This window comes from Pieris rapae, chromosome 14 (assembly GCF_905147795.1).
Source record: "Pieris rapae chromosome 14, ilPieRapa1.1, whole genome shotgun sequence".
Taxonomy (NCBI): domain Eukaryota; kingdom Metazoa; phylum Arthropoda; class Insecta; order Lepidoptera; family Pieridae; genus Pieris; species Pieris rapae.
In genome coordinates this window covers 419,449-428,471 of record NC_059522.1, presented here as the reverse complement: position 1 = coordinate 428,471, position 9,023 = coordinate 419,449, and positions in this window count along the sequence as shown.

Here is a 9,023-nt window from a genome sequence, read left to right as displayed (position 1 = left end):
AAAATAATTATAGTATACATTTTTTATATAAATGTTAACCTTGTGGCTTGAGCTTGCGACTATCATCCCTGAGGTCGTAGGTTCGAGGCCCGGCTGTGTACCAATGAAATATCTTATGTGCACATTTAACATTCCCTTGAACGGTTAAGGAACCTTCATGCCTATAAGATTGACAAATGGTCATAAAACAGATACAGAACTATGAGGCACAGACCTAATTAAGTTTAAAGCCGCACTAGAAATTGCAGTATGAATTCTTTCAATGTATATTAAACGCCAGAAGGTTTAACTTAACTTTTTTTTACCAAAAAAGCTTGAATTGTAAATGCTCTATGCACTGAAAAAATGCTATCGTTACAAAAATCAGGACCCGTCAATATAAGCATTTTTAAATTTTCAAATTTTCCGCGCAATTTTCAACACAACAAAAAAGAATTAGCGAAATCGGTCCAGCCAATCAGCATGATGCCGTGACCAAGGAAAATAGGGATTCATTTATATATATAGTTTTCTATTATACTATTTACACAATAAAATTGACATATTTCCACATAATTATTCAACCCTAACAGTTACTAATGCGATAGAACTACACCACTATAATAAAAAAACATTAAACAAATTATTATTCGTGGAGTCGCTCCGCGCAGAAGAAGTGTAATTTCGTAATGTGGAAATGAAAATAGGAATCATTCACTCTCGTTTTGTCTCCTCCTATTCCCCAGGAGCCTAAAACGTTTAACGCAACCTTTTACTTTGAAAGTTACATTAGAAGTTTCACTTTAAAAATAATCATCATCATAATTTCTTATTAAATCTGATAAAAGCCAAGACGATTTTTTAAATGATCCTAATGCTTGGGGATTGGTTTGCACCAGTTCAAAAAAAAATTGTATGACTCAAAACTTGGCGATTATAAAGAGTGGAGGAGAATTTCTTCTCCGCTCTACGCCCTTGACTTGCGATCTGGTCGTAAATATAAATGGAGAATCAATTTAACATCGTTTCTGTTGACGTTCATAAGTGTACTTGGTTACCTATATGAATAAAGTTATTTGAGTTGAGTTTGAGTTTCCTAGATCTTACAACTATTAATATAGCAAGCAACTCTTGCGTTCGCAAGCCACTGTTTGTACAGTGATTTGATTTGATTGTTTAAATAAGTCTACCTCGATAGAAATTCTCTTTATTGCTCTCGTGTTGGCGCTAACCAAGTTGGAGTATGCGCGCGGTACATCCAAAAGTTCAGTCTTCAGTCTCAGGTCTTTGCTTTTATCCGTAGACCCAGTCTCTTCATTATATCCAGATTATGAATAGATAAATCATATCCCTTAATTTATTAACTTTCTTGTTAGACACTGGTAGCAGTAAAAACTGTTAATAAGATTATTACTTTTAGAATATACTGCATATTTCTACGGAATATATAACGTCACAGAATTGCTAAATATAAGAAAAAGTATATGTCAGTGGGTGGTAAAATTATAATAACCATATAATATTCAACATATTTCAATGAAACCTTATTTATAAAAAGATTAGTATCTAACTAATAATAAATATAATTAATCAGATCAAACAATGAAGATTCAATTACTTAGATGTTCTTTGTTCCACAACTGAGCGTTTCTTATAGCTAATTTTGTTTATGTGGAACTATCTAGCTGTCTAGGAATTCCAATTTGAATTCGGATGTTCTAAGAATGGAGTGTACCAAATTTAAAAGGGCGGCACCTTGAGAATTCTTTGTAATTAATTATTACTAAGGTAAAAGCCCCCAACAGATGATCATATACCAGTATATTATTAATCACTCCATGTATTTTGATATCTACTCTAGCTTGTATTTTTTTCAATCTCTCTTTCTCAGTCTTTCTCAATTGCTCTCTCCCTTTTCTTCAACAAAGTTCCGTAAAATTACCCTCTTGCACCTAAAGAAGTTTCACTTCATAAATCATAATTAAAATTAAATAAATCGTAACCATGAACCCGTAGACTAGTAAATTATAAATTAATATCAAACAGTTTATTGAATACGCAGAGATTTCGCAATAGCCCAAGTCATTAGCATAAAAGCAAGTTGAATGGCGCAGTTTTATTCAATATTCATAGAGCAGGTCAATGCTGAGATTGGTTTTCGATTAAAAATACTGTTAAAACTTTAGTGATTCAATCGTCATTTTGTCTCTTACGTAACATTTATATGATTCTTAAGGCACCTTTTATGCCGTTTAATTATGAAACAAAACGAACGACCGTTTATATTATAACAATTTATTTGTATGCAAACACAATTTTATTAATGTTCAAGTGACGATGAAACAATATATTTTAATCGTAAGTTTATGTTAAAATATAATACAGTTACAATGTATATTACATAATACAATTATGTGCAGCGTTTGTATCGGTTCCTTCTTCTTTAGGTGCTTCTTCATTAAATATTGACCATCAGCCTCGCGAAACGTGTTTTGTGCCAGATGTTGCAACTCTTTCGCACTCTTAATATCTGTCCAATATGTAACGTTGCAAAGCCATGATGTTTTTGCTTCTACCAACACGCCGTTTATTCTAGATTTTTATTTATTGCGCAACACGTGGCCCAGGTACGCAGCTTCCATCGTATAAGTAACTACTAATTATAGTTTACTTGGTAGTTACTTATATTTATATAAATAATTACGGGTTGAAGTGATATAATGTACGATGTCTTCTTTTTTTAATAACATTCGTGAAAAGTAATCCTATGTTCAAGGTACAATTTCCTTACCAAAATATTTAAGAATTGGGTCACATAATAGAAAAATGTTAAAATTTTCATTTTTATATCTCTACAGAACTTCAGTATATTTTTCTTTTGTATTAAATTCCATTCTGTTACAAAAATAAAAACAATGCTTTCTTTGTAACCGCACTCACTAATTGGATGATCTTTGTACGACCTTGAGTGTAACAAAAACCAAGAAATTCCAAAGAAACGACTGTAATGTCTCTTGACGACACTACATGTCACGTAGCACCCGCCCTCGACGTCACTTCACGGCGTGTCTTACCTAATTATATCTAATAACAGATCAGCCAGACAAAAACGCACCTTATTGCCGAGACAATAAACAGAAAACCGTCTACATTGAATAAGGCACCCTAATGGAAATCATCAAAGGTTGTCAGAGTAAATAAACCTTATTCGTCAGGGGTTGAAAGGTGAGATTGCTTTGTGGGGTGGTCTTAATTGCCAGGACTTGATAGAAACTTGTGTATAGAAACGCCTGGAGCTCAGCGGACGCTGTCAACTGAATCTGGTGAACTATTCCGATCACTACAGCTCACTTAGACAGCTAGCTCACTGTGTATTTATTAAAGTACACCATATCATATAAAATGCATGTTCTATACTATACCTTACAATAAATCTATTCCTTTACATTCCTACATAAATTTAACGAATAAATAATAATTAGTTTTTCTACAATTTTTTTGCTTAACAATGTGTTTCTTTTTAATTGACTAACCCATTAACTAATAAATCAAGCTCTGTATAAGAAGTGTTTATTCCGTTTTATTCGCGAAGAATTGTATGAGAGGCATACCTGGACTCCCGAGTTGGTTTTACAGACAAAATTTTTAAAAATCGGTTGATTTTGAAACTATACACACTTTTTCTAGAGAACGATTTTCCTAATAGATATACATTATATAAATATTAAATAACCCTAAACTGTATTACACTATTAATTATTTGCGTTAATTAGTGTATCAGATTATTATTTTCTTTATGTTGTTTTATTATGAAATCTTAGCACAAAACACATAAGAATAATAACAACTAATCTTAGTTTTAAATGAAGCAACCATTTTCAACAATCTATGTCTCAAAGCAACGTTCAATTATGTGCGAATTCCAATTTACTAGCTTTTTATATTTCTAGAAGCGATTCCGGAATGAAAAGTGCATTCGATTGGCATAAATTCTTTGTTGTTGTACACTTCATTTCTGCTTTTACTTAAGTGGCTAAGTTAGAGGTTTTATGCATTCTTGATATAAAATATGCTACCCAGCATATTTCAATTCTATTCATTAACAATACATATTGTGTTAAAATTAAAAACATATGTTTTCTTTTTTACATACTTTTAAGGATTATGGGATTTTATCATTAATTGTCATCTTAGTCATAACCTAAGTAACGTTTTATCTCCTACACCAAACGTTGATAAAAGAGAATAAATCAAAGTTTTTTAAACAATGATGCTTTTCATTGTATGTGTATTTGCAAGCAAGATAGGCCTGTTTTCAGGGAGATTCGACTGACTATATTGTATTGACTGATACAATGCAAATTTTACCGCGGTACCATAACCATTTTTTTCATCGTATGTTTTGGTTATAACTGTAAAAACAGAATATTTATGTAAATAAATTAACAATAAATTGTTCCTCCTACCGTGTACGCTAGCCTTAAAGGCTAGTCTTAAATAAGTTTGAAACATACTGTTTTACGTCAAAAAGGTATTTTCCATCACTTTGTCATTCAAAATAAGACGAATTAATTTTACGAATATTATAACTTTTTGGGATTTCATTCCATTTAATATTCTGGAGAGTAGATAGAAAGAGAGATAAGATATTTTAATACATAACAACAGATATATTAGATCATTATTATATAAAATATTTATATTTATATAAATTTATTTACTCTAAAATTAATATTAAATATAATATGAATAGAAATGAAAATACCTGTATGTAGACCTGTCTTAATAAATACCTAATTGTTTTATACTTAGTTTAACGGCATAAACTTACATTACCTTAATATACATAATTGTGTCTTTGATTTTTTTTTATAGAACCGGGGGCTTATTATAATTTGCTTATTGTAATGATAACGATTTCAAGAAAATCATTAAAAGAAATGGTACCCATGGTAACAAATGCGCATATTTTATCGATGTTTTATATTATTGCAGCACTAGTTGGCCTAATGGCATCGGAGTGTTAGAGTCATACATCCTGGAGATCGTACGTTCAATCCCCGGCTGTGCACCGATGGACTCTCTGTCTATGTGGTCGCTCGAACGGTCAAGGAAACCATCGTGCTGAAACCGGCTTAATACCTATAAAATCGATGACGTGTATCGAGCACAGAAGGTTGATCACCTACGTGCCTATTACATTGTTGATCACGAAATAGATACAGAAATTTGAGGCCCAGACCTAAATAGGTTGTAGCTCCTCCGGTATTTTCATATTTTTTATTATAGTTATGCCCTCAGCGTTAATTTTTAAAATAAGTGGCTTGTATCCACAATAACAACAATATATTTTATGGCGATATATATTTATTAATCATAGGGATTAAGTGGATACAAGCCACAGTTGTTAAAGTTTTGACACTTTATTTAACTAGATTAAACAGATTATAGGAACTGTCAAACCAATTACAAACTATTCTAATTCAATTGATAGGATAGCTCGATCCCAACTGGGAACTTTTTTTAAATTCTATACATATTTCATTTATTTATATTCATTCATTATAACTAATTCTTTCAAATATCATCATAATAGTAAATTTTTAAATTACAGTCTAAAGAAAACTTTAAAAGCTAAGAAACTGTATTATAGTAGAAGTATGGTATAATATATTTTGTTAAAAGAAAAACAGAAATCCGTTAGCAAAAGTTATGCGCTAGTTAATTGTTAGTTAGTCCAGATCAGTTAAAGATAAACTATTCGTGGTGAAGCTATAAGTATGGAATTGTTTATTTTGTTTACATAGGTTTAAAAAGACTATGTAGAAAAAAAAATTAATGAGCAATTTGAGATAGAAAATTCGTATAAATATTTAACGGAGTTTTGGCTCTAATTATCGATCTCTAGTTATGTGGATAAATAACTTATCACAAAGTACTCTCTGGATTTGTAAAAGTACATTTGACTTGTGGATCTAAGTGAAAATGATAGCTAAGACGTGCTTCACTAACGAGATTCTAGATTATTTTATTTTTTAAACAATCCGACACGATAATGTTTTAAGACTTATAATCGGTATCTAAACTTTCTATAAGGATAAGCTTTATTAACTCAAAGTAGGTTTAATTTAATAAATGTATCTTGAGTGTTTTTCAAATCGAGGATCGCGTTTGATTCCCGTCGAAACAATTGTACCGAGTTGATACTGAAGTTCTATCTTTACTTACACCAAGAAGTGTTCTGTGTATCGCCTTTTATTCCAATGAATGGGATCATTTATTAACACTATTATAACTATTTTGAGGGAGCGAAATTGTAGAAAATTCTAAACTGAACTTAAAAGTTAAAGCCCCCATTTGAAGAGAGATCACATATTTATTATCAAAATACATTAAACGTGACCTATACTCAAATATTCTGATAGATTCAAAGTTGGAAATGGATTAAGCTTGCGACCTACTGGGCTGGCTACCTTGTGAGTGGGCCGTGCTAACCCCAACCGAGCAACGACGGTAATATTGTGTTTTAGGTATTATATTATAATGAAATATATTTATGCCTTTGTCTACCATCGTGGACGTGCCGTCGTTCAAACATCGTCTCGAAGTCGTAGACATTATTGAGGAACAGCCTCCATAACAATGTTTATTGCTTTCATTGTTCTGTAATGACGTCTCCGCTTGTCACAAAATGCCTTTTCAGCCGAATAGCTACAACACTTGAAAATAAACAAGATATTTACTTTATCATAATTATTACCAGAAGGTCAAAATAATCTTTAGTCATATAAATTTTTCCCTATGCGTTTTTGAATAGTTTTGAAGTGATTCTGTTATTGATTTGCCCATTACATATTTGAGGGCAGGCAGTGATAAACAATGATAAATAGAAATATTCGTCTAGCGACAGGAAAGCAGAGACAGGGTCGAATTCTTGGAGAAGCAATAAACGAGAACCAGAACAATTACTAGAAAGCGTGACCTGAATTTTAACAAAAAAGGACCTGCAGATATAATTTATGAAGATAATGACTACTGTTTAAGGATTTTGTTTAGTTTTTGAATCTGTTCGTGTATTTCCTTATTCTAAATAATACATAGTCTGCAACATAAAAATACATTCATTCCTCCAATGTAAAAGATGTTCAGAAACAGTCTGGCGCTTAAACAAATGAAATATTTAACTCAATAGGACATAAGTCTGATTTATTTCCGGTTTGGGAATCGGAACGATTTCCGCCTACTTCCTAATTGATTGATATCGTTAATAAATCAGGCGTGTCTTGTAATTTGTATTAGCTCACTCAATCTAGCCCTGCAAGGGTTAAATTGCAGACAGGACCGTAATTGTAGAGATAGTTTCTTGTCGGGAGCAAAGTGGGGCTTAAAATAATTTAGTTATACTTTTGTGAATACCTCTTTGACAGTTTTTTCCTTCTGGTTTTCCTATAAATAATTAAATTTAAATTAACAGAACGTTTCTGTGCCGTTCTTTTCTTTTTCCTTGTCGTTGTACAATTCCGTTTCATTCATCAAACTTTTTTTTTTTTCAAATTTTAAAAATACACGTAAAATATTTATAAGATTAACTTGAATAAAAGAAAAATTCAAGCAATTATTTCTATAAAAGTGTCTAATATATTCTACAAATGTAACTGAACAAATTTGTAACTCCACTATTGCTAAATAAATTAATAATTAATATTAAAATAATTTTTTTTGTGTATATCTCTTTGCTGTTGTGTGTTTAGGGCCTCAACGTTACAACTCAGCCTCCAACACAAGCCTGTTAAGAAAATTCAGATTACATTGCCTTAAAATGAGGTTCGAGATGGGACCCAACAGATTGCTAATTTGCAATTAAGCCAAGAATGTGTACCCTGAGCTGATTACATTTTAGTTACATTAATTCCAAACTGCTTAAGTTTAGAGGTCACGCAAAGGTCAAGTCATTTGAGGAAGTAGTTTGCCGAATTTCCTGTAAGATTTAAATAGCAAATATGGAATGGCCAATCTAGTTTCTTCCGATTGATTAGTTTTCTGTATTTTGACCTTAATCCAAATTATTAAATAATTATCTTAATTTAAATCCTTTGTTCAGAAACAAAAGGGATAAAGACAATTAGTTTCTTCTCTTCTCGGTTAAGAGCTTTCCTTATCCATAATTTTCCTATCATCGACTAATTTTCGTCTTTCCACCTTCGAAGCTTGGCTCATTTCCTTTCCAAAACACTACGCTTTTGTTCCGTTTCTATACCTCTCATCTTTATAATTATATCTAAACTTTAACCTTTGTTAGGAGTCTCACTATCTATTGATGAAAATATTTAATGATATCTTTGGTTTTAGTACTCGGCTACTACACATTTTAATGACAGTTCTTTGACGCTGGAATCAATCTTTCACTAACCACAATTTCTAAAAAGTACTTAAAACATAGAATGTTAAAAATATAACAAATTCATGTTTGTATACATAAAAATATTTTATAAAAAAATCAAAATAAAAGGATTTAATAATTTATCTGAAATCGTTTATATACGTATCGTCACCTTATAAATAACACCGAAGACAAAACGTTGCATTTAACAACCAATCATAATTATTGAAGGAAGAGCACAATCGTTTCGTCTTTCGTTTATATTCTTATTATATTCATCCTCAGCTAATTTATATTTTATTCTTATCGCTCCCTATTTTGCATATTTCATAAATGAACACATTCTTTAACTAATTGTCTCTACGTGTAAGAATGTAACAGATCAACTGTGTAATATTCTTTCGTCGTTCAGTTGATTAATTACTTGTCATAAAAAATGATAAGTTCTCCAGATTTTATTCCCGTTTATTTATAAATAAATAATATTTTTCAGGCTGCTAGTTTAACGGCGCAGTTTATTGAACATATATTATTATTATTTAAAACATTTTGACATATATTATATACGTTACTAAATTGACTGTAAATAAACAAGCAGAGACATTACGTCTCTTTGCGTTTTGCGTCGTTACAATTTCGAGTAAGAAAATTGTGCGGAAAATTA